General features: G+C 43.6%; 1 long non-coding RNA gene across 1 annotated transcript; it reads left to right on the forward strand.

Moving 5' to 3' along the window:
- The first annotated feature begins 17,181 nt into the window (after positions 1 to 17,181).
- Positions 17,182 to 18,286, forward strand: LOC117199876 (uncharacterized). The gene is made up of 2 exons (XR_004481221.2): positions 17,182 to 17,417; positions 17,869 to 18,286. It is a non-coding gene; the product is annotated as an uncharacterized LOC117199876 (long non-coding RNA).
- The last annotated feature ends 6,434 nt before the right edge of the window (positions 18,287 to 24,720 follow it).

A 24,720-nucleotide genomic window follows, 5' to 3' on the forward strand; every position in this document is an offset into this window, starting at 1 on the left:
TCTCCCTCGCCCCTCCACTATCCCTTTAGGTAACCATGTTTGTTTTCTATGCCTGTGAGTCTATTTCTGTTTTGTAAATAAGTTCATTTGCATCATTTTTTTAGATTCCACATATAAGTGCTATCATATGATATTTGTCTTTGACTTACTTAACTTAGTATGATAATCTTTAGGTCTGTCTGTGTTGCAAATGTCATTATTTCATTATTTTTTATGGCTGAGTAATATTCCATTGTATATGTATAACACATCTTCTTTATCCATTCATCAGTTGATGGATGAAGATATTATTGATGAATTTGCTTTCATTAAAGCCAGAAAGTAAAATTATAATAAACGCTGTTTGGGGTAAAAACAAAATATTTAAACTTAATGTGAACTTTAATATATCTACTTTTCAAATTTACTATATTTTTTCGACTACTTTAATGTTCTGGAATAAACTAGCCATTAAAATATATTAAAAGGTATATACAGGGATTCACATGTTGACTGAAGAAAGACACACAACCTAAAAGTTGCAAGTTATGTTTTATTTGGGAAACTTACTGAGGACTACAGCCTGGGAGACAGCCTCTCAGATAGCTCTGAGGAACTGCTCCAAAGAGGAAAGGGAAGAGCCCAGATGAATAGGAATTTTTGCTGAAGACGAAACAAAACATGTAGTCAAACATCAAAAGCTTACTGCTAGTCATGGAAAACAGACATCTCGAGTTAATGATTTTAGTGCTTTTCTGTGTATGGGAAGATGCAAGAGTCTGGGTTCATTGAAGTTATTCCTTAGATATGAATCTTAATTGTCTAGGGCCAGTATCCTGTTTTTCTCCACCCTGAATTTTCCGCAGGGCACACTGCAGGGGTTAGCTGCAGTGCCTGATTACTTGATGGTGGGCAGCATTCTTTGTTTATGGAAATGGCAGGCAACATTTTTTTGTCCACCCACATTTGTCCTTTTGCCTCAGGCTCTGGTATTTCTTGGCATGGCACTGTCAGATCCTGTCTTTATTTAAAATCTTGATGTTTTGTTTATCATAGATAACATTATTTTTATTTTTTAGATGTTGCATTAAATGTTACTTATCTTGTTGATTGGTTTTTTTGGTGCCCCTTCAAATTTTCTGCCCAAGGTGAGAACCTCACTCACCTCACCCTAATCCTGGCCCTGCTCTTCAGCCATATGGGACTGTTTGCAGACTCCTAAACACACAATTATCTATCTTACTTCCTTTATTTTTGTCAGTCTTGCCTAGCACATGGTGGGTACTCCATAAATATTTGTGGATGTGAATGAATGCTTTTCCTTCTGACCTTAACCCTTTGGTTCTCCTGCCCATTGTCTGAATAACTCCTACTTGGGGTTTTTTAAGACTGAACAGAAGGGTCACCTCTACCAGGAATTTTCCCTGACTGTTCACACCACTGTCCCTCCTGACCTCCTCTAAGTCTGGGTTAGGAGCTTTTCCATTGTCCTCAGTGCAGTTTGAGGTCACCTTGGAAACAGCATTTCTTATCATGTTCTGAGATTCCCTGTTACTTGCTCAGAATCACGAGTCCACTTGTGAGCTTCTCAAGAGCAAAGACCATGGCTTTTTTGTCTCTGTATCCTCAGCCCGCAAAGCACATACTAGGAAGCATGCTCATAGGATGAATGGATAGCTGAATGGATGGAGAGATGGTAGAGTGAGATCTGCTTTAAGATATAACTGGTAGCAAATTGCAAGTGGAGTCTGTATGGAGGGAGAGTGAGATTTGTGAAGAAGTTTTGCCAGAATCCAGACAAAAGTTGATCAGGGATTAGACTAAGGCAGTAGGTTGGACTTACGAGACATTTTAGAGGAAAAATCAATGGAATTGGTTTGAAATTAAGTGCATGGAGAAGAACTCAAAGGCAACTGAGGTTTTATAATTGAGTGAGTAGGAAGATGGGGGTTCCCTAAACAAACACAGGCAACACAGGAGAGCAAGCTGTAGGCCTATCACCTACACACGGTCATGGACCCAGAGAACAGGGAGCGCAACCATATCAGATCCTTACTAGATAGATGAGGCCTTAATCAGTATTTACATTCATCCTAAATTCTTCTCCAAACCATTCCACTTTTCTCTATCCTCTGAAACTGCTTTAGCCTGGGCCATTGTCATCTTTTGTCTAAATTCCTGCCACTGCCTTCTAACTGGTCTACCCACCTCCAACTTTCCTTTCCTTACTTTATTCACCATTCAAGCCAAATTAAGCTATTCTCTGCTTAAAATCTTTCAACAGCTCTCCATAGGCTTCGGGATGAAGTGCTGATTCCTGAGCACGATCCCTCAGGCTTTCACGATCTAGCCCTTGCCTACATCTTCCACTCCATTTCACAATATGCCCCCACTTGTGGCTGTGCTCCAGGATTCCTAAAGTTCTTGGGATTCCTCCTTGTCCCTTGCTCTTTCTCTTATCTCTAGGGCTTTGCACATGCTACTTCTTCTACCTGAAACTCTTTCCCTCCTCCCTTTGTAGGCAACTGCTGCCCTTCAAGTTTAAACACTTATTTCTAGGAGACTGTCCCTGCTCCTAGCCTTAACTTGGCCCCCTGCTACATACTCATACAACAACCTGTTCTTTCCTGATGCTTGTGACAGAGATTGCTAGTTGCCTATTCATATTACATACAGATGTGATGACTGGTACTGTAATGGCCATCTTACAATCATGTGGTAACCTTGAGGATAGATGCCACACACTGAACGTAGTTAAACAGAAAGATAGAAGAACCTTGGGACACTAATGATATTGAAGCTGTATACAACCTTGCAATCCTCACCTCTGGACTTCTTCTACATTTGAGAAACATGTCCTTTAAGCTGTCACGCTAGTATTTCTCAGGTCTCTGTTGCCAGCTGCCAAATGCAATGCTGATAAAAGTTCATCACACCTTTTTGTTATCACTTGTACAATGTGTCTTATAAACCACAGTGTTTCCCAGTCCTCAACATAAATCTTGGAACATAGCGAGTGCTCAGCTGATATTTATTAAATCAATGAATATATTCACATGACATCCTCTCCACTTTTGGTGAGAAAGAGCTACCCTGTTCTCCTGAAACTTTGGGACCACTCATTTAAAGCAAGAGGCTAGGGAGGAGGGAGCAGAATGCCCCAGTAGACTGGGAGAAGAGGCACTGCTGTTGGCTGTGCTCCCCTGCAAAGCAGGGGAAGGTAACTGGGGGAGAGAATAACAGGCTGCAGTAGCAAGAGGCTTGGAGACTGTAAGTCCTTGAGATCTATTGGTGGATCCAAATCTACTGCTGGGAATCGGTATAACTGTTGGCATCCCAGGCACACTCACCTCTTCTGTATTTATATTCACTGCTTAGGTGATCTAATCCAACTTCATGGCTTCAAATACTATCCATCTGCTGTGTTTCCAAATGTATTTAATCAGTCTGGACCCCTCCCTTGAACTCCTCTAGGAAACCCATATATCCTACAGCCTACTGGACACCTCCATTTGGGTGTAGAATGACTTTCTGTGTGCAAAACTGAGCTGATATTCAACCCCACTGGTTCTTTGGGCAGGCTTCAGTTAATGGTGCCTCTGTTCTTCCAGTTACTAAGGCCAAAAGCCTTGTGTTGTCCTTGACACCTTTCTTTTGCTCATATCTATACCTGGTCTGTTGACAAATCCTGTTGGCTCTATCTTCAAAATATATTTGAAATTTTACCACATTCATCCTCCTGGTTCAAGTACCAGCTTGGGCCTGGATTTTTGGAATGGACTCTTAACTGGCCTCTCTGCTTCTTCCCTTGCCACCCTTATGTCTATTCAAACACAGATGCCACAGTGATTACATTAAAGGACAAGTCTGATCGTGCCACTCATCTGCTCAAAACCACCAGTGGTTCCTGTGGGGGGCAGAATAGTGACCCCCCCCCAAAGATGTCCACAACCTAATCCCTAGGACCTGTGAGTATCCTGCGTTAGATGACAAAGGGGAATTAATGTTGAAGATAGAATTAAGTTTGCTACTCAGCTCACCTTATGAGAGGGATATTTTTCTGGATTATCCATTATGTCCAATGTGATCACAAGAGTCCTTAAAAATGGAAGAGGGAGGCAGAACAGAAGAAAATCAGAGTGATGTGATGTGAGAATGACTCAGTCCCCTATTGCTGGCTTTGAAGCTGGAAGGGGGTTAGGAGCACGAAATGTGGGCAGCCTCCAGAAGCTGGAAAAGACAAAGAGCCTCCAGAAAGAAACACAGCCCCGCCCACACTTTAATTTCAGTCCAGTGAGATGTGCTGCAAGTTGGGCTTTTGACCTCCAGAACTGTAAGAGAATAAACTTGTGTTGTTTTAAGCCATTAAGTTTATGGCGATTGGCTACAACAGCCACAAGAAGGAATACAGTTCCTTGTCGCATACAAGGTGAACGCTGAAGCGCAGCAGTGAAGTCCAAAGTTCCAAATGACCTGGTCCCTGTTACCTATCATCTCCCGCTTTCCACCTTATTCACTCTTCAGGCACAGCGCCCTCTTGATCTAGCCATTAATCTACAGCTTTGTAGAGGAATGAATGATTTTGAAACTTCATTTTCCAGAAGAAAGAGAGGAGAGGGGACATGCCCCTGGTGCCCCAGCAGGGACTTGAACTCAGGACTCCTGCCCAACTACCAGTGGGCTACTAATTCTATGGTACTTAGCTTTCACTTCAGCTTCCTCCCCAAGAAACTCTCGTGGTTACATCTCCCTGGCCACCTACTGGTGTTTAAGATCTCCTCCAATGCGGTTATCTTTCTTTTGACCCTATTCTTTGCAGAGAGTAGCTCATTTCTTGCTGTCTGAAATTCAAAGACAGAAACATTTTCCCTTGAAAAGGCAGGGAAAGATATTCCCAGGGCATCAGATTGTAGTGATTGAGACAGCCAACTTCCTTAGGAGGAAAAGTCAGGCCTGCCTTTCTTTCAACCAAGGAGGTTTGCTGTATGGATTCCTGTTTATACCCTGTAGAGTGATTTACATAGAAACCAGGACACATTTCTAAGTGTTGTTGGCCTTGTCAATCTGAGTGCAAACAGCCCTCCTTATTTTGCTGACCTGGCACTTATAGTTCCAGAAGAGAAGGTCTGATTGGTTAGCTTCCTTCAGTGGAGCCGCCTACCCCACATTTGTGCTGAGTCACCTCAGTATTGATCAGCCTCCCTTGTGTCCAGCTGATATATGTGTTGCAGGCTGCTCTGGGACTGATCTCTGGTCCACTCAGCTCTGGCCACAAGAGCAGAGGTGGCTTCCTCTACAAAGCTTGTGGGTACCGGCCTGGCAGATATTACAGGCCTATTATGTCGTTTGGATTTTTTTTTTTTTTTTTGGTCTGCCTAGCATTGCTTTCATTCGGGAACTCCCCTTGGATCAGGGGTCTGCAAACTTTTTCTGTAAATGGCGAAGAGTAAATATTTTAGGTTTTGTGGGCCATCAGTTCTCTATTGTAGCTAGTCAATTCTGCCATTGCAGCCAAGCGCAGCCATAGGCAATAGATAAACAAAGGAGTGTGGCTATGTTCCAAGAAGACTGTATTTACGAAAATAGGCAGGGGGCCATAATTTGCCTACTTCCTGGTCTGGAAGGCCTGGAACCTTGCCCTCTATTCACAATCCATCCTCCCTTGCCTCCTCTCAAAATCTTCATGCTCCAGTCCACAGGGTCCCTTCCTCACAGGGCTCCCAGCCTGGAAAATTCTCCTGAATCTTTGTATGGCTAACCCCTACTACCACCTCGATCATTGCTCAAATGTCATTTCCTCAGGGAAGTCTTCCCTGATTCCCCTAGTACACTTTCCTAGGGCACCTACCGTTCCTTCATGGCATTGTGTATCATCGTTGTAATTTTCAGTCTTTTCATGTTAATTTGCTGTGTGTCTCTCCACTAGGCATAAGAGTGAGGCCCTGTCTGTTTTGTTCAGTAGCTGGCATAGTGCTTACTGCATAGTAGTAACTCAGTGTGTATTTCCTGGAAGAAAGAGAGAGAGAGACAGAGAGAGAGAGAGAGAGAAAGGAAGGAAGAAGGAATCAGTCTTCTGAACTTGCCTGTTAAATGACTGAGCATCTAAGAGTAACAAAAATAAATGGGACATTCTACTTACCTGTGCATTGTTAAAGTCAGGAGAACAGGAAGAACTGGCAACACTGGCACTCCTCCCCACCTATTCAGACATCTGGTAGCCTTTGGTGCTTGGGGATGTTCCCTGGAGGTGACCTCACATCTCAGGTCTGACTGTAGATTTGGTGGGGACTTGTCCTCGCAGCCCTTTCTTCCAACACCCTGACCCTCCCGCATCGCCTTCCTTCTGTCTAAGCTCCCAACAGGATGTGCATCAAGGTCATCTCCCCTAAGTGCCCTTTCCCAAAGTTACTCAGGCCTCCTGGGGTCAGATCCCAGATCCAGGACTTAGTGGTTATATGACCTTGAGCACGTCACTTAAACCCTCCAAGCCTCAGTCTCCTCTCTGTAAAGCAAGGATCATAAAATTACCTGTGACATAGGGCTATCGGGAGGCTTTAATAAGGTAATACGTAGAAAGTACTTAATAGGACGTCTGACACATACTTAGTATCAATAAGTTATTACTAGCTAAATTTTAGAAAAAGAACAACCTGATGATCTGATTGAAGCTATCAGGCCCATCCTTAAAATACGTGGGGTCAGGGCTAGAGTACAAATGCTTGAAATGTTCGAAAATTATAAATCAAGCTGGTAAATAACATTTGTCTGTCTTCTCCCTCTTCATTGACAAATACGGCTTCACAATGGCAAAACTTTTTAAAAATTGGAAAACTCTAGTTTTTACATGACTGAAAGATGGCAAAATAGCAAAGGCAACTGAATTTAATTAGTATTGTGCATGTGCTATTGAGGGCCAAGAAATATTTGCATTGTGACAAAGACTCCTACTCACCCCACAAAGAATCCCTGGGATGAATGGGACCTTGAAAGGCAATTTTGAGCCAAAAAGATGTACAGCGCCTCCTGCCCTCACTGTCCCTTACCTCCCCCCACACATCAGAAGAACGGGGCTCTTCAGCTCCGCGTCCTCATTCTGACTCTGCACTCTCTATGCTTTTGCTAAGCAGAAGTAGAGCCACAACTGTTAAGTAACAAAAGACACAGCAACCAAATGCTTTACTTCTTTATTTCCTGATTGATATCAGAGTTTCAGGGAAGTACTTTGACAAGTAACTCAATAATAAACACATCAAAATAAAACAGAACTAATGAAAGAAGAATAAGATACTGATCTGCAGAAAATGCCAACACTATTTTTTTTAAGTCAGGAAAAAGTCACAAAGATGTATTGCTCATAAATGCCTATTAAAAGCCTTCTTTAAAACATAGGTACCTGGGCTTCCCTGGTGGCGCAGTGGTTGAGAGTCCGCCTGCCGATGCAGGGGACACGGGTTCGTGCCCCTGTCCGGGAAGATCCCACATGGCACGGAGCGGCTGGGCCCGTGAGCCATGGCCGCTGAGCCTGCACATCCGGAGTCTGTGCTCCACAACAGGAGAGGCCACAGCAGTGAGAGGCCCGCGTACCGCAAAAAACAAACAAACAAACAAACAAAAACACAGGTACCTGCAACGGGCTAGACCTTCAAATAAAAACTGAGGTAAGGATAGAATTCCTATTTGACAGAGAGGGAATGGAAGCACAGAGAGGCTAAGCAGCATGCAGAAGGTCACACAGCTACTAAGTGGCAAGGGAAGAATTCTAATCCAGGTTCATTTGTGTCCAGATTCTGACCTGGTGACCACCATGACACACCGGCTCTTTGCTCCCTACTGCCTCACATCCAGAGAAACCAAATAATCAACACTAGTGAAGAAAAATGCAGTCGGAACCCTGGCTGAGCATCTTTCTTCTCCTGAGTCTTCAGTTTCTTCAAAAAGACAAATAAGTCTTATTAACACCATGCAAACAGTTAATAAGCATGTGTTAAAGTGTTGCGTTATAAAATGTTGTAAAACAACACTTACTGACCTACCCTTTTTGACTGAGTAAAATCCCGACCGCTGAACTTTAAATTACCTCTTCCTTCTAATTACAAACCGTTGACTTGCTTAATCTTAATTTTGAAGACCAAGCGGCTTTACAACGTTATTACAAGTTGAAAAAGTGCCAAGAGGACCTTGAATAGCAAGATGGGGAAACATGTTGTAGTGCTATGAAGATATTGACAGTATCTTTATGGTTCGTCGACATCTTTATGATTAGTGAGATTTTTAATAGCTTTGTTGAAATATTTTTCATATACCCTAAGATTCACCCACTTAAAGTGTATAGTTGGTTAGTTTTCATATATTCGGAGTTGTGACACCATCACCATGATCTAATTTTAGAACATTTTCAACACCCTAAAAAGAAACCCCATGCCCATTAGCAGTCACTCCCCATTTCCTCTCACCCCAACTCCAGGCAGCCACGAATCACCTTCTGTCTCTATCTATGTGCTTCGTCTGGATATTTCATGTAAAAGGAATTGTACAGTATGTGATTTTCGGGTCACTGGCTACTTGCACTTAGCATAATGTCTTTAAGATTCATCCATGCTATAGCATTTATAAGTATTTCATTGTTTTTTATGACCAAATAATATTCCATTGTATGAATATCCAAGTTGTTTATGCATTTAGCAGATGTTAGGCATTTAGGTTTTTCCGCTTTTTGTCTATGACGAATAATGCTGCTATGAACTTTTGTATACAAGTTTTTGTGTGGACATACATTTCCATTTCTCTTGGATAGATACCTATGAGTACGACTGCTGGGTCATATGGTGGCTCTATGTTTAACCTTTTGAGGAGCGGCTAGACTGTTTTTCAAAGCAGTTGCACGATTTAACATTCCCAAAAGCAGTGTGTATGGGTTCCAATTTCTCCACTTGTTTGCCATCGCTTGTTTTCTTGGTTTTAGCCATCCTAATGGGTGTGAGGTAGGATCTCATTGTGGTTTTGATGTGCATTTCCCTCTTGTCTAATGATGATCTTCTCTGGAGAGGTGTCTATTCAAATCCTTTGACCATTTTTTTTTTTTATTTTTTTTAGAAGATGTTGGGGGTAGGAGTTTATTTATTTATTTTTGCTGTGTTGGGTCTTTGTTTCTGTGCGAGGGCTTTCTCTAGTTGTGGCAAGCGGGGGCCACTCTTCATCGCGGTGCGCGGGCCTCTCACTATCGTGGCCTCTCCTGTTGCGGAGCACAGGCTCCAGATGTGCAGGCTCAGTAGTTGTGGCTCACGGGCCTAGTTGTGGCTCACGGGCATGTGGGATCCTCCCAGACCACAGCTTGAACCCGTGTCCCCTGCATTAGCAGGCAGATTCTCAACCACTGCGCCACCAGGGAAGCCCCCTTTGCCCACTTTTAAATTGGGCTACTTGTCTTTTATTATTAATTTGTAAGAGTTCTTTGTATTTCTGGATACAAGTCCCTTCTCAGGTATATCATTTGCAAATATTTTCTCCCATTCTGTGAGTTGTCTTTTCACTTTCTTGATAGCGTCCATTGAGGCATAAGCGTTTTTGACCTTGATCAAGTCAAATTTATGTCTTTTTTTCTTTGGCTGCTTGTGTTTTTTGCATTATACCTAAGAAACTATGGATTAACCCAAGGTCATGAAGATTTACAACTATATTTTATTCTAGGAATTTTATAGTTTTAGCTCTTTCATGTAGGTTTATAATCCATCTTGAATAAATTTTTGTGTATGGTGTGAGGTAGGGGGTCCAACTTCATTCTTTTTCATGTAGATATCCAGTTGTCCCAGACCATCTGTTGAAAATACTGTTCTTTCCTCTGTTGAATGGTCTTGTACCCTTTTCAAAAATCAATTGACCATGAATGTGAGTGTTATGTCTCAGGAGTCAGGGAATCCTGGTTGTCTGCATATGCTTAAGAGAGGCGGGCCAAAAAGCTGATGGGATCTTTGAGTATGTTGGTGGGCTTCTAGATTTTGAACTTTGCTATAGAATGATCTGAATCAGCCATTCTTAGGGTAATTGTTCATGCTATATCTTTAGATATTTCCTCTTGGGCAAGTCAGATTCCTTAGAGAATACTCGTTGATTCTCCTGGCTTGAAGATAAAGACCAGAATGTCAGGGTTCTGGGAACTGAATAAGGGCAGAAATCAGGAGGAACTCAGAGGTCAGTATGCATCCATTACTGATTTCCCATTATTTTACTACAGCATTCCTACCCTCAGCTGTGTTTTACTTGCTCCAAGGGTTACACCTCCAGTCTTCTGCCAGGGTGAGAGAGGGGCAGTCACCAGTGATGTAGAGTGGGAGAAGGGAATCTATTTCTCAAACAGCTTTAAACCAGTCCTCCTAATTTTAGTCTCCCAACCTCACCCTCATTTCTAAAGGTATGCAGTGCCACTAACTCCCGAGTCTTTTGAATTTTCTCCATATTCCTTTATTTCATGTTAGCTCTCACATTCCCCATCGCCAGTTTAAGATTTGGCTTCCTTGTGTCTGTCAAGTCAATTAACACTGATCTATCTGCTTTCTAGAATTTTGATGTTGTCTCTTAGCCTTGTCTTTGTGGGTTTAAGTCTTACAAAAAATTCCTTTAATATAGTTTTAAGTGAGGTTTTAAGAGGAGGAAAATCAGATGCTCGGCTCAATCCACTCTCTTTAGCTGGGAATCTGATAACCATCTATTTAAAAAATACCAGTGAAAGGTGAGTGGTGGAGTGGAGGCCTTTCTTCTCCTCATACTCCATTTTTCCCTTGGATTCCATTACTCTGCCGTCTCCCAACTTATGTCTGAAACCTCTGATTTTGGTTTCCTTTTCTGCCTCTTCTTCCTCTCTCTGTCCCCTAAATTATAGGAAGCTCCACATTTGGGTCCTTTCTGACCTTTCCATCCTTTGCCTCTTTGATAGCCTTCATCTCAGAATAGCCTTTCCAGACCATGCCTTCTAAGCTGCTCTCCAAACCCACTACTCTGTCTCATTTCCCTGATTATTTCCTTCAGAGCACTCATCACTATCTGAAATTAAGTTTATTAGCTTGTGTATTCTGTCTCTCCCCATCAGAACATAAACTCCACGAGGGCAAGAACTGCATCTGTCTTGTTCAGTGCTGTATTGAGCAGTACTTTCCTGGTGCATAACAGGTACTCAGTAATGCTATCTGAAGCAGTGAGTGAAAGATCTGACCTCTCCCAGTGTGGAGAAAAGGGAACCCTCCTACACTGTTGGTGGGAATGTAAGTTGGTACAGCCACTGTGGAAAACAGTATGGAGGTTCCTCAGAAAACTAAAAATAGAATTACCATATGATCCAGCAATCCCACTCCTGGGCATATATCCAGACAAAACTATAATTCAAAAAGATACATGCGCTGCTATATTTATAGCAGCACTATTCACAATAGCCAAGACGTGGAAACAACCTAAATGTCCATCGACAGATGAGTGAGTGGATAAAGACGATGTGCTGCATATATACAATGGAATACAACTCAGCCATAAAAAGAAGGAAATAATGCCATTTGCAGTAACATGGATGCAACTGGAGATTATCATACTAAGTGAAGTAAGTCAGAAAGAGAAAGACAAATCCCATATGATATCACTTATATGTGGAATCTAAAATACGACACAAATGAACTTATCTATGAAACAGAATCACGAACATAGAGAACAGACTGGTGGTTGCCAAGGGGGAGGGTGTTGGGGGAGGGATGGAGTTGGAGGTTGGGGTTAGCAGATGTAAGCTATCATATATGGAATGGATAAACAGCAAGGCCCTGCTGTATAGCACAGGGAACTATATTCAATATCCTATGATAAACCATAATGAGAAAGAATATTAAAAAAAGAATGTATATATGTGTATAACTGAATCAGTTTGCTGTACAGCAGAAGTTAACACAACATTGTAAATCAACTATATGTCAATAAAAAAATATTGATTAAAAAAAAAAAAGATCTGACGTCTCCCTATATTTTTTCCCCTTTATCTTACATGTCTTCCTTCTCTGTTCCAATACTCATTATACCTAACCATCAACAGTCCCCTGAATACTAAGACTTTACACCTCAGGGCTTTTGCACAAGCAATTCTCTCATAATGGAGGGCCCTTGGCTTCCTGCCAGACTCCGCCTTTATTCTTGAAGGCTCTCTATCCCTTCCCCAGGCATTCTGACACCCCTTCCTCTGGACCTCACTGTTGTCAGTACACACTTCTATCCTTGGCTCTGTCACTCCACAGGGACCTTCAATTTGCTAACATGTCTGTCACTCCAACAAGACTGTGCTTCTTGAGGGCAGGGACTACCTCCTACCTGTCTTTATAACTCCAGGCCCAGGAACTCAAAGTGTGTTGAATAAATGATTTGGATTCACTCGGTATATGTGAACTCCTGTGGGTACACAAGCACACTCAAATTGTGCAACAACTGACCCGAGAAGTCACATCTGTGCACATGTTTCTCATACAAACTGAAGAGGGGCTTTGACAATTACTGGATTCATTGACAAATACTGGTTTATTAAGAGCCTTATCAGGCTTTATACACACATATTTAAGAGAAAACCATTTGAGGAGCTGAATGCATTGATCAAATAAACGGATGGCTGTCAAAACTCCTCTTTTCCTGGAACTCTATAGAAACTGACCTAGACGCTCATTCAACCCCAGGAAATTCTGTTCTCATTTGCCCTAAAGCTACTTTCCTCAAACCACGCTTGGGCTCATTACCTCCTCTGATACCTTTGGATCAATAGGTGGAAGATGCTCATGGGTTTCAGATGTTTTTACCCTCACTGTCTCACTTCCTGGCTCAGACCGAAATATCTTTGGACTGAAGACAATTCAAGAGCTGGCCAAAAACATCGATCCTGCCCAGTTTAGACCACATGCCTTTTTATGGTCCTTCCCATCAGAGTGAGTGTAATTAAGACTCTAGACTGATGAGTGTACAGTCTTTTCCATAAAATTGCTTAGCTGGGCAGACCTTTTCTCTTCCATGTTCTTTAGTTACCTCAAAGGTCTATGAGGTGGGGGTCAGGCGTGGGTCTCTTTCTTAAGGAAGAGGAACCGAAAGGTCTTTGACCAAGGACAATTTCCCACTGCAGCACTTAATACTCCATTCACGTTGTCTAATGAACAAATCTGACACATATTTCCAGTGTAATATGAAGGTTAGGAATCTTCTACTTTGAAACTATTCTCTGCTTTGCAAAGGATCCTTCAAAGGACTTCATACTACTTTTAACCACAAAGCCGCTACAAATGGTCTTGCATTACTCCCTTCCCTTACTCTTTGTGTCAGAGTTCAGAGGTCATATGTAAAAGTTGAATGAATTGCATTTAATTTGTGAAATTAAGGATACCCTTTTGCTGCACTTTAGTCATACAATTTTATTAAGACATTCTTGGGCTTCCCTGGTGGTGCAGTGGTTGAGAGTCCGCCTGCCGATGCAGGGGACGCGGGTTCGTGCCCCGGCCCAGGAAGATCCCCCATGCTGCGGAGCGGCTGGGCCCGTGAGCCATGGCCGCTGAGCCTGCGCGTCTGGAGCCTGTGCTCCGCAACGGGAGAGGCCACAGCAGTGAGAGGCCCGTGTACCGCAAAAAAAAAAAAAAAAAATTCTTAACTCATTCTACTATCAAAACAGCAACATTTCAGAAGAGATTTTAGAGCTACAGTCTGTTAGAAGCAACAAAAATGAACAACAAAGGTCCACTTAGGAAAGCCCTAGTTGAAGAGGGGGGAGAAAGGGTCTGAGCTGTACTCCCTTCCCCTCTATTCTCCAATCAGTAGCTCACCTCTTCCTCCTCTCTTGGGGGCACAAAGAGGCCTGTAGCCTCACTCTGATGGAGTTTCTTTCACGCGGAAATATAAAAAGACTCACCACTCTCAAAGGTTTTTTTTTTTTAGTCTGATAATTTAGGGAAACAGTGGACTGACCTCTGATAAGCAAAGTCAGTCTGATTTCCTTACTGCAGGCCTGGGAGCCTCTAATATGTGTGCTGCGATTCTTAAGGGACAACATGGCGGGGCAGTTTTCTCTAAAGGCATTTGACCAGGGAACACTTTCTTCCCAGATCACGTCTTTTCAAGGTTAGTGTTCCATGGAACACACTTCGAGAAATTCTGCCTGACAAGAGACTAACCCCTGGTTTTGCACATTAATTCATACTTTTTTTCATACCTAGGAACCCTCCTTTCAAAAAACAATCACTTCTCAAAAAGGAGGAATATTCCTACTGCTTAGAGCATCTCTGGTTTAACTCAGTGAAAAGTTGTCATGCTATTTGGCCAGAGCTAAGCCATGCCCTCTATTATAGCTTTATCAGTAAGAAAGGAGATATTTTCGTTTCCAACTATTGGAATACTGTGTCTCTCAATTTGTTCAAAACTCAGGCCCATTTTACTGGTCATTACAACATCAACAAGATGCATTACACTGGAGTTCCTCCAGATGCATTTTGAAAACCACTGCTGTAGGTTGATGGGGGGCCATCACAGAGTTGAAAGCAAAGAAACAACAAGATCAAATCAAGAGCTAATATAGGTAGGGAGATCCGACTGAGTCCAGGAAAAAGATGCTGGGGACCTGATCCAGGGCAAGGCTGGCTAGGGGAGAGAGGAAGTCATGGAGGTGGCAGAGAGGTGGGCAGGGCTTGATGGGGCACAGGGGAGCTGAGGATGACGTCCTGGTGGCTGACTTGGGTGACTGTGTGGGTGGAATAAAGGTGGAGGTGAGCTGTGATCTTGATCTGCACTGTGTGTCCTCAACTTTTAAGGCTAGAGGAGGGGAAAGATACCATTGGTAACAAGGAGGAAGAGGGAAACTATGAGAATAGGGTGAGGCTTTTGAAAGGAAATCCTTTCCTGGGGTTGGGGTAGAAAACTGCTAAGACAAAACATGTACCAAGAGAGGCCCTTGTCTTTGGGGCTTGACCTTGGAGGCTGCTTCCCTTCAGTTCCCATCCAGGTCCACAACTTGGGAGGTGACATTAGCAGCTTCTCCAGCAAGAAGAGCATTCTAATTCAGCAGGTACTTTCTCACCTTCAGGTTACAACTGCCATTCTGGTGTCTACCTGTGTCATGTTTCCTTAAGTTGTTAGGAGTAGTTCTGTAGGGGCTGGTACTCCTGGGAATTGATGAGCAGGAACATCTGGGACTTTGCCCTACTGACTTGAGCACTTGTGTCCATGGGAAGCCCTGGCTAGTGTGATCAGCCTTCCATGAATTTCTGCACCATCTCTCTTGTGGAGAAACTATAAAGATCAAAGGAGGTAACAATTATGAAGAACCAAAGGCAGTGCTTGGCGCATAGTAGGTGCTGCCCATATTAGGTTCTTCTCTTTTCTCTAATATCCACAGCCCTCAAATGTGCCAGATCTCCAGAAAGGTCATCCTGGTGGTGAAAAGCTCTGACTTGGTACTAGACCGACTTGAGTGTGACTCCTGAGCATAATAATACCACACTTAGAAAATCATTGTTTTGCCCCATAAAGAGCTAAGTACAATGCCTGGTACCTAACAAGTGTTCAATACACCACACTATATTATCATCAATACAAATCCAAAAGAGTCTAGAAAAGATACTGAGTTCAGATATGACAGACCAAGGCTTGACTCCATCCCAGAATATTCAAAAACAATTTGCCACAAAGCACTTTTCCCACAAAAAAATGCAAATTGCTTTTTATTTCATTTATGCATCTTTTAGAATCTATAAAGAGTTTGTGTTGTGGGCTGTACATCAACTGGTCCCTGACACTTTGCAAAGCTAATGAGGAATGTTTGATCAACTCACCCCAGGGCTCAGTGGGTTGCACGGTATAGTGAGTTCAATGGTGGCCCCCAAAATGTATGTCCAAGTCCTAACCCACAGTGACAATAAATGTGACTTCATTTGGAAAAAGGGTCTTTGCAGGTGTAATTAAGTTAAGGATCTTGAGATGAGATGATCCCGAATTAACCAGGTGGGCTCTAAGTCCAATGACAAATGTCTTTAGAAGAGACAAATGGGGAGAGATACAGGCAGGAGAGGAGAAGTCTATGTGAAGGTAGAGGCAGAGATTGGAGGCAGTCACAAGCCAAGGAATGCCAGGAGCCACCAGAAACTGGAAGAAACAAAGGATTCTCCCCCCAGAGGCTTCTGAAGGAGCATGGCCTGGCTAACACCTTAATTTCAGACTTCTAGCTTCTAGAACTGTGAGAGAATAATTTCTGCTGTTCTAAGCCACCCAGTTTGTGGCAATTACCTACAGAAGCCACAGGAAACTAATACGTAAGGAACAGAAACACACTCAAACTAACTTTGGCAACAAGAAAGGTGGAGAGAGGGCACTTTCTAGGAAGACACGGTGGGTATCATGGATTACGAGGATGGGAAGTTCAGGCTGGCCTCATAAGGGACAAGGACCAGGACCTAAGAGGTTGGGAATAGGGTGGCTCTCTTGCTCATGGACACTTGACCTCTCCTGTCATCCTCTCTCTGTCTGCAGGCTGGCTTTCTCTGGTTCTTCACACACGCAGCCAAAACAGTCACCTTCAACGTGACCTGTCTGCACATCGCATTTTAAGCTCATAAACAGTTCTATCCACCAGCTTGACAGGTCAGGGAGAACCTGACCTTCTTTCCAAGTCTTCTTTCCTGCATTATAGACAATGTCCTTAGCTTTCCAACCTTCTGTGTCCTCAGACTCCTCTCTCTGGCGTAAGCACATCATGTCGCAGAGGGGGAGAAAGCAAAGAGCTGTCCATTAGATTCTTTTCTTGTTCTAAACATGAAGTTAATCTACTGGAACAAAACCATTATTGATTTGTATCTGTGATAGCCTTCTGAAACAACCAGTGTGTGCTCCTCTTGGCAAAATTGTCGGCCTGTTTGCACGCAGATCTTAATTTTTAAAAATTCCTATTTACTAATTTTGCGTTTTGGCTTCTAAGGGCTCCTTGAGGCCAAGTGGCACAGGAGATATTGGGAGGTAGCCCCAATATCTGACTTTGCCTTTGCCTATAATGCCTTTGATCTGAAAAGCCAAGTTTCAGACCAAACAGAAATCCAAGCCAGGCAGGCGGGGAGCAGAACAGGAGAAACGGGTTCTGGGGAGAAACTCATTCCTTGAAATTCATTGCATAATCAAGGAGAATTTGCTGAGTGCATAGTACACGCAGAGCCCTGAGCTAGAGCTGGGATTACAGAGGGGAATAAGCTGGACGTTGTGCTTCCCACATGGAGCTTATGACCATGGGAGAAGCAGGCAGAGAGAAAAGAAAACAACCGAGAGGAATGCATAATTGCAAGCTGCAACAAAGGTCATGGAGCAGAGGGGTCTGGCACAGCGAGAATGAATAACTCCGGCAATCAGCCCAAGGGGTCAGGGAAGTCTTCTCTGGGGAAGGAGTATTCCCTGAGATCTGAGGTGTGAGTAGGTGTTTAACTAGATGAAGCTGAAAGGGGTGGGGCGATGGGGGATATTGTAGGTAAAGGGAACATTGTGTGCAGATATTCATTATGCCATCCAGGTAGAAAGCCATAAAATGTAAATTAGAGACATATGTACACACTCAGACCCACTGACTTGTGAAGCAATGAGACATCAGGCAGTTATGCTCTGCTTTTTTGCATACCTGCAGGTACAAGGGGCTGCATGAGGCTTTCCACCAGGCCTCTGACCCCAGGGAGCTCTCCCTGGAGCCTCTGGCATCCCTGGCCTGGTTGAGTGCCTTCAAGGCTGCCTCAGGGTCAGCATGCTCTAGAGCATATCAGGGAGCCCAGTCTAAAGGAGCCTAGGCAGACAGAAAACAGTAGATTATGTCAGAAAGAAAATTTATTCTGAAATGAGGAACTGTTTTGTTTTCTTTTGTCTCTAAAGGGAGAAGATGGGCTTCCTGGGGCATGCGGAGATGACCACCTGAGATTTTCCCATCTGAGGGGTGCCCGTCTGAGGTCTGCCAGTCCTCCTGGGAAGGCCACCTGGAGGAGTTAGTTTATCACCCCAGGAGAAGGAATCAATGTAGGGAAGAGCAAAGGATATTAGGAGGGGCACCTGGCTTCTCCCCAGGACATTAACCATCCCTGGCCATTCCTGATGGCCCACTCCTTCCTGTGTGTCCTAGGAGCCCGGGCTACGCCCCTCCCGTGGCCTGCTTTGCAGTGCTTTGCCGACCTGTCTCTCTCCCCCACTTGCCACTGGGCTCTTTGAGGCACTGTGTCTTCTTCAGTTTTTGTTCTGTGCCTAGCACCTGCCATTCATATGATAAGCGTTCAATAAATATTTATTAAAGGATGAATACACGAACCTTATTAATTTACACTCCGCTTTAGTCCCAAACATTCTGAGGCTGAATCATGCTGCTTAGAAATAGATGAGTGGAGATTAAATGAAGGGTATGGGTCACACTGCCTTGTACATAGTCCGTGCTCAATTGTGACTAATTGAATGAGTGGTTATTAACATGGAGATGTTACATATCTGGTACATATATGTAGCACAATTTATTTCTTAACGGCATTGATTCTGTACAAAGCAGCACTTTGGGGTAGGATTCATACATTCCTAAGCTAGCTATTTCAGTGAAGCAGAATCTTCCAATTACCATTCTCTTTATACATAAGAGAATATACTTCTGCCCTTCTGTTAAAGATAGGACATAGGGGCTTTGTTTTGTTTTGTCTTATTCCTGACCCTTGAAGGTCAGGACAACTAGTTCCCCTAACTTGTATGTGAGTGTGTGTGTGTGTGTGTGTGTGTGTTCAGGAAACAAAGGCTGAAAGTCCTTCAGCAAAGGCGGCTGAGGTTCCTGTGTCTCCTCCTTGCATAATGAGTCCTGCCAGTTACGGCTGCACGAGGGTGGGAGCGGATGGCAGCTTGCCAGCATGGTCGGAGGCATTTGGATAAACAGACATCAATATTTATCAAAGCTGCTCCGACGTGCTTCCACGGCGGCTGCCAGAACAGGGAGCTCTCCCGTGCTTATATATAGTTTTCTCTGTATGAGATAAAAGTTTGGGGCCATTAAGGGAAAAAAAATGTTTGTACTCTGCTCCCCAGTTACCTAGGCTAATTTACCGCACTAGGAGGCCTTGTGATTCATTAATAATATACAAATACAAACCAAGGGAAGAAACTGCCTTGTTAATTGACTTCTGTGATGCTAATCTAGGACTCCTTGGCTTTAAACATTACTCAACAACTGCGCTTACACCAAACATTTTAGAGAAAGCAGAAAGCCACCCAATACAAATGTTTGAAATCATCGCCTCTGGGCTTTATAAACAGACACTCACCTCCACTCCTTCTCTTTAGGAGTCTGGAGGTAGAAGACACAAGGAAAAGACACAGAGATGGGGATAGACTCAAACATCCTAGAATACAGCACAGACATGCTACAAATGACGGCCAGGCTGTGCTGGGCAGTGCTGGGCTGTGCTGGGCTACGTAGAGTGTTGCCAGGTTCTCTACTCCAGACCAGATGGCTGCAACGCTTGATTAGAAACAGTATTATTAGGCTCAGCTGACTGGTCCAATAAGAAGCAAAGTTCATCAGTGTCTTAAGAAACCAAATCTCCCCCACTGACATCCCTAGGCTAGGCTTCTGTCTCTTGTCCTCTCTGATCATTGCCTGTGGAGAAGACACAGAGCTTTCGGCAGTTCCCTAATGATGAACTGGGAGGTAGCAAAGTTGAGTGACAAGGTTTCCTAGGCCAGCCTTGATAGTCAAATGGATCTGAATTTGAATCCTACCCATTTTCCCACCAACTACCCATCCCTACAAGTCTGGGAGTTGGAGTTTCAAGTTCATGAATGTGACCTTAGGCATTAGCAACTTCCTTATCCCCTTTGAGTCTGCTGGGGTCATCTGGATGACAAATATGGTTCCTCCTTGTAGATGTCACTCACCCATGGTGTGGGGAGCCATGAAGATTTTACTGCAGATTTCACAAGATAGACAAAGGGGAGCCTTTAAGTTGCATGCCCCACAGTAAACAGCTTAATCCTTCTGCCAGATTTTTCTATTCTCCCCAAGGCCCTCCTTAATTGCTTAAACTCTGTGACTTTTTCCTCTCTGATCTTGCCCTTTGGAGTCTCCTAATTCTTCTCATTCTTTCCTTTTTTTTTTTTTTTTTTGCGGTACGCGGGCCTCTCACTGCTGTGGCCTCTCCCGTTGTGGAGCACAGGCTCCGGACGCACAGGCTCAGCGGCCATGGCTCACAGGCCCAGCCGCTCCGCGGCATGTGGGATCTTCCCGGACCGGGGCACGAACCCGTGTCCCCTGCATCGGCAGGCGGACTCTCAACCACTGTGCCACCAGGGAAGCCCTCCTTTTTTGATTAATAGAATAAAAGTGAGAAAATCGATCTGGTGTGTGAAGCTTGAGATTCATCTTTCCGTTCTGTAAAATGCGGATGATATTAATTTCTACCTCATAAGGTAAGAGGGAGGACTAAATGAGAATTAAGTAACTGTGAACTCTAAGCAATGTTTTTCTAACATGACCCATGAAATCAGTTTAATGGGTTGCCACCAGCATTAAAAAAATGAAGTAAGATAAAATAGAATAGAAAATATCAGAGGGCATCACCTGTAGTAGGGGTCAGTCTTATTTTGTGAATCTTTTCTTCCAGCTTTATATATGTGTGTGCACGTGTATGTGATCACTGATGGACTGTAAATGGATTTTTTACTGTAGGTTACAATAAAAAAAAGTTTGAAATATTTGTCATTAAAATTTGCCTTCATCTTTGAGGCAATGATCTCTGAGAGTCAGGGAGACACCAAATCCTAATGTTGAAAAGATCAGAGGCCCTACATCCAGCCCCCAGCCAGAAGGCTATAACATCCCACCCAAGGCACGATCTAGCAGCCCAGGGACCTAATTCTGTTCACAGATATTTTTGTTAGGCTCACGTTGCATTGATAAAAAATTTTGAAATCATTACTATCATTTGAAAATCAGGAGGTTGGACATGAAAATCTAGATTTTCAGTTTCTCTGGAAAATTCAGATTTGACCATACCAGGTATCTTTCCCACAGTCTCTGTCCTGCCTGCATCCTCATTTGTCTCCTGCCTGGGCTCTGGAAGCGCGTGAAGCCTCAACTCTTGGTGGATTCCGTGGGCCATTTGCTGCTCACTCCTTGACCTAGGGTCCTTCCCCAGCGAAGGCTCGATGTCTGTTTTAAAGAATCACAAAGCTGGATTGTACTCCAAGGTTCCTTTGGTCCAAACCCTCATTTGTGGGTGGAGAAAAGAGGCCCAGGGAGGAGGAGATGACTCACCCAAGGTCACACAGATCATCACTGATGCAATGGGAAAGTACCCAGATCTCCGCCCTCCTGGGTCAGTGCTCCTGTCCTCATGAAAATGAGACTTTCTTAAGAGATGCGCTTGATTCACTTCAAAGGTCATCAGCCCTCACTTTCCCCCTCTGTCTCCATCAAGGCAAATGTTTACCTTGCAAAGGTGAAATTAGATCCAGAGTGGTTCCTGCTCGTTTTACAAGGTGTTTTCATGACTCCGCCTTTGCCTTCCCTGACTTTTCCTTGCGGCTTTGCTGTAGCTGCAGCCACATGAGTGCAGCTTCTGCAGGAGAAAGACACCCAGGCAAGGGATTCACCTGGGTGGGTGTTCAGAAAGGACATGTTTCTCCAACGTTGTCTGGCTGTTGGTTTCACCTTATTTAGTTGCAGGGCAGAGAAAATCAACTTTGGGTGCGTTTTTTGTCCAGCATGGTCGCAGGCAATGTCTGCATTAGCAGGCTGATATATAATTCCCTGATCACCCTACAAGAAGGTGCAGGGTGGCCCTAATAGGGCCATTCTCAGAGGTGGGAACCTCCCTCTGCCAGGCACATGGCCAGGAGCTTGACAGATATTTTGGTTGTTCTTAATTTTTATTTATTTATTTGTTTGTTTATTTATTTTGCGGTACACGGGCCTCTCACCGCAGTGGCCTCTCCCGTTGCAGAGCACAGGCTCCGGACGCGTGGGCTCAGCGGCCATGGCTCACGGGCCCAGCCGATCCGCGGCATGTGGGATCTTCCCGGACCGGGGCACGAACCCGTGTCCCCTGCATTGGCAGGCGGACTCTCAACCACTGCGCCACCAGGGAAGCCCTGTTTTTAATTTTTAAAAATTTGTTTTGCATTATAAAAATAGTCAAACATATGCACAAGTAGAAAGCACAGTATAATGAACCTCCGTACACCTATCACTCAGATTCAACATTTATCAAGATCTTGCTATGTATACTTCCTAATCCCCCTTTTAAATCTTTCTTTGACATGTAATTTATATACAGTAAAATGCATAGATATTAAGTGTACAGGTATGAGTTTTCTTTTTATTTTGAACTTTTATTATTTTGAAATAATTTTGTACTTATAGAAAGTTACAAAAATAATACAAAGAATTCCCATATACTCTTTAATGTGATTCCCTAAATGTTAAAACTTTACCACATTTGTTTTATCATATTTTACGCACACATTATCATCATCATCAACATCATCATCATCTTTCTGAATCATCTGCAGGTTGATGAGTTTTTCCGAATATTTGCAGATGTGTTTGAAGGCTGCTGAGAGCTTCCCATTCACCAGGATCTAGACCTTGAAAAGGTACCAAGTTTAAATAGTCCAAATGCAGAAAAAACACATTTCCTGCCTTTAATATTTTAGGTCATATTTGCAAATGAGTTCCAATAATATACAAACTCACCTTTTATTTTTAACAAAGGAAAGAAAGAAAAGAAACTAAATGAGTTCCAATAATATACAAACTCACCTTTTATTTTAGAAAAAAGAAAGAAAGAAAAGAAACTAACACCCACAGCAATCTGTTCTTCCAAGAGACAATTAGGTAGAAACAAATTTGAAAGGGTATTGCAACCCATCCCCACTCACCCCAAATCCCAGCCGAGAACTCACTGGGAACAGCTGGTTGTAAGCCTGAATCAACTGCTAGTAATCACGATTTTATTCAATCTCATAAATCGCAGGGCTTGTGAAGCAACTGGATAATTCAGGCTTAAATGTATTCACATATCAAACCTTACACTTCTCCCAGGAGACATATTTGTTTGGTAAATACATCCTTATTGATTGTTTCTAAAACAGCTGGATGCAGCTGTTTAAATGGAAATGGATTTTCAGCAAAAAGAGATTTCTCAATTACTTAGAAATAGAATCCTTCCCCCTTTCCCACTATCATTGTCTCTGTTCTCCACACGATGGGCCTGTTGAACCTTACAAGGTTTTCAGGCTGTGTTTCCTTTCCATGGAAATCCAAAGAAGGACCTCATGGACCAGGGGATGGAGGGTGGGGAGTGTGGGACTGAAGGCGGATGGTTGAAGCTTCCCTGTCTCTCCCTCCCTCCTTCCCTCCCTTCCTCTTTTCCTCCCTCCTAATAAGCTGTCTGGCTCCATTTTAACCTGTTTTATGTACTAAACTTGTGTATAAGATTGCCTTTGGAGAACCACTGGCCTCATCGATCTTTTCTTTCTCTAGCATGTGAGATGCTAAGAAAGTCAATGTGAGGGAGTGTAATTCCCTAAACCTAGCTGTAGATTCTGGTCTGATGCCCATGAACTTGTTGTAGCTGTAGATTCTGGTCTGATGCCCATGAACTTGTTGCCATGGTGCTTCCCCCTCCCCAATGACTTCTTGGTATCCAGAGAGGGAAAGTGCGATTTTAAATGGGAACCAGCAATACACAGAGGCTTGAGAGGACTTTCAAAGTTCTTGACCTCCTCGTCTTCCTTTTTCTCTTTGTCCTTATTTTCTTTTAATTAATTTATTTATTTATTTTTGGCTGCGTTGGGTCTTCATTGCTGCGCGCAGGCTTTCTCTAGTTGCGGTGAGCGGGGACTACTCTTCTTTGCGGTGCACGGGCTTCTCATTGCGGTGGCTTTTCTTGTTGCGGAGCACGGGCTCTAGGTGCGCGGGCTTCAGTAGTTGTGGCTCGCGGGCTCAGTAGTTGTGGCTCGTGGGCTCTAGAGCGCAGGCTCAGTAGTTGTGGCGCACAGGCTTAGTTGCTCCGCGGCATGTGGGATGTTCCCAGACCACGGCTTGAACCCGTGTCCCCTGCATTGGCAGGCGGATTCTTAACCACTGCGCCACCAGGGAAGTCCCTCTTTGTTCTTATTATCATTATAAAGCTACATGCTCATGGAAAAATCAGTAAAACACAGAAAAGCAGGAAGAAGACCAAAAAAAACAAAAGCCTCATTGGCTTCTTGTGTCCGTTGGCTAGACATAAGAAGGTATCTATTCATCTTAAAGCATTTTTAATGCATTTTAACATAGCTTGGATCATGCAGTATGCACAACTTTGTACTCTGCTTTTGTTCACAGGCCTTTTTCCACACAGCTTTTACTGACTGTGTAATACCCCACTGCAGTATTGGACCAAGATTTCCATACAAGTCGGGCTTTGCAGGAGGGTTTTCTTTTCTATGAAAATTGCTTAAAACGTTTCCTAACCTCGCACTGAGGCAGGAACTCGCCCCCCCCCCCCTTCAGCATGAATAAGAGGGCTGAAGTTTGCACAGGGCCCGTGCTGATGGGGCGGGCAGCCACAAAGGCCAGCTAAGAATGGACTTCTTATAAATTCTGACACAAAGACTATTCATGTGGAGCATGGTGAGTGCAAGGCTAAGGTCTGCGACCCAGGAAAGTGCTCTCGAGTTCTCCCCAGTTAGTGATGCTGGAGCACCGCTGCTTCT

This window comes from Orcinus orca, chromosome 14, assembly GCF_937001465.1.
Source record: "Orcinus orca chromosome 14, mOrcOrc1.1, whole genome shotgun sequence".
In the NCBI taxonomy this organism is placed as follows: Eukaryota; Metazoa; Chordata; class Mammalia; order Artiodactyla; family Delphinidae; genus Orcinus; species Orcinus orca.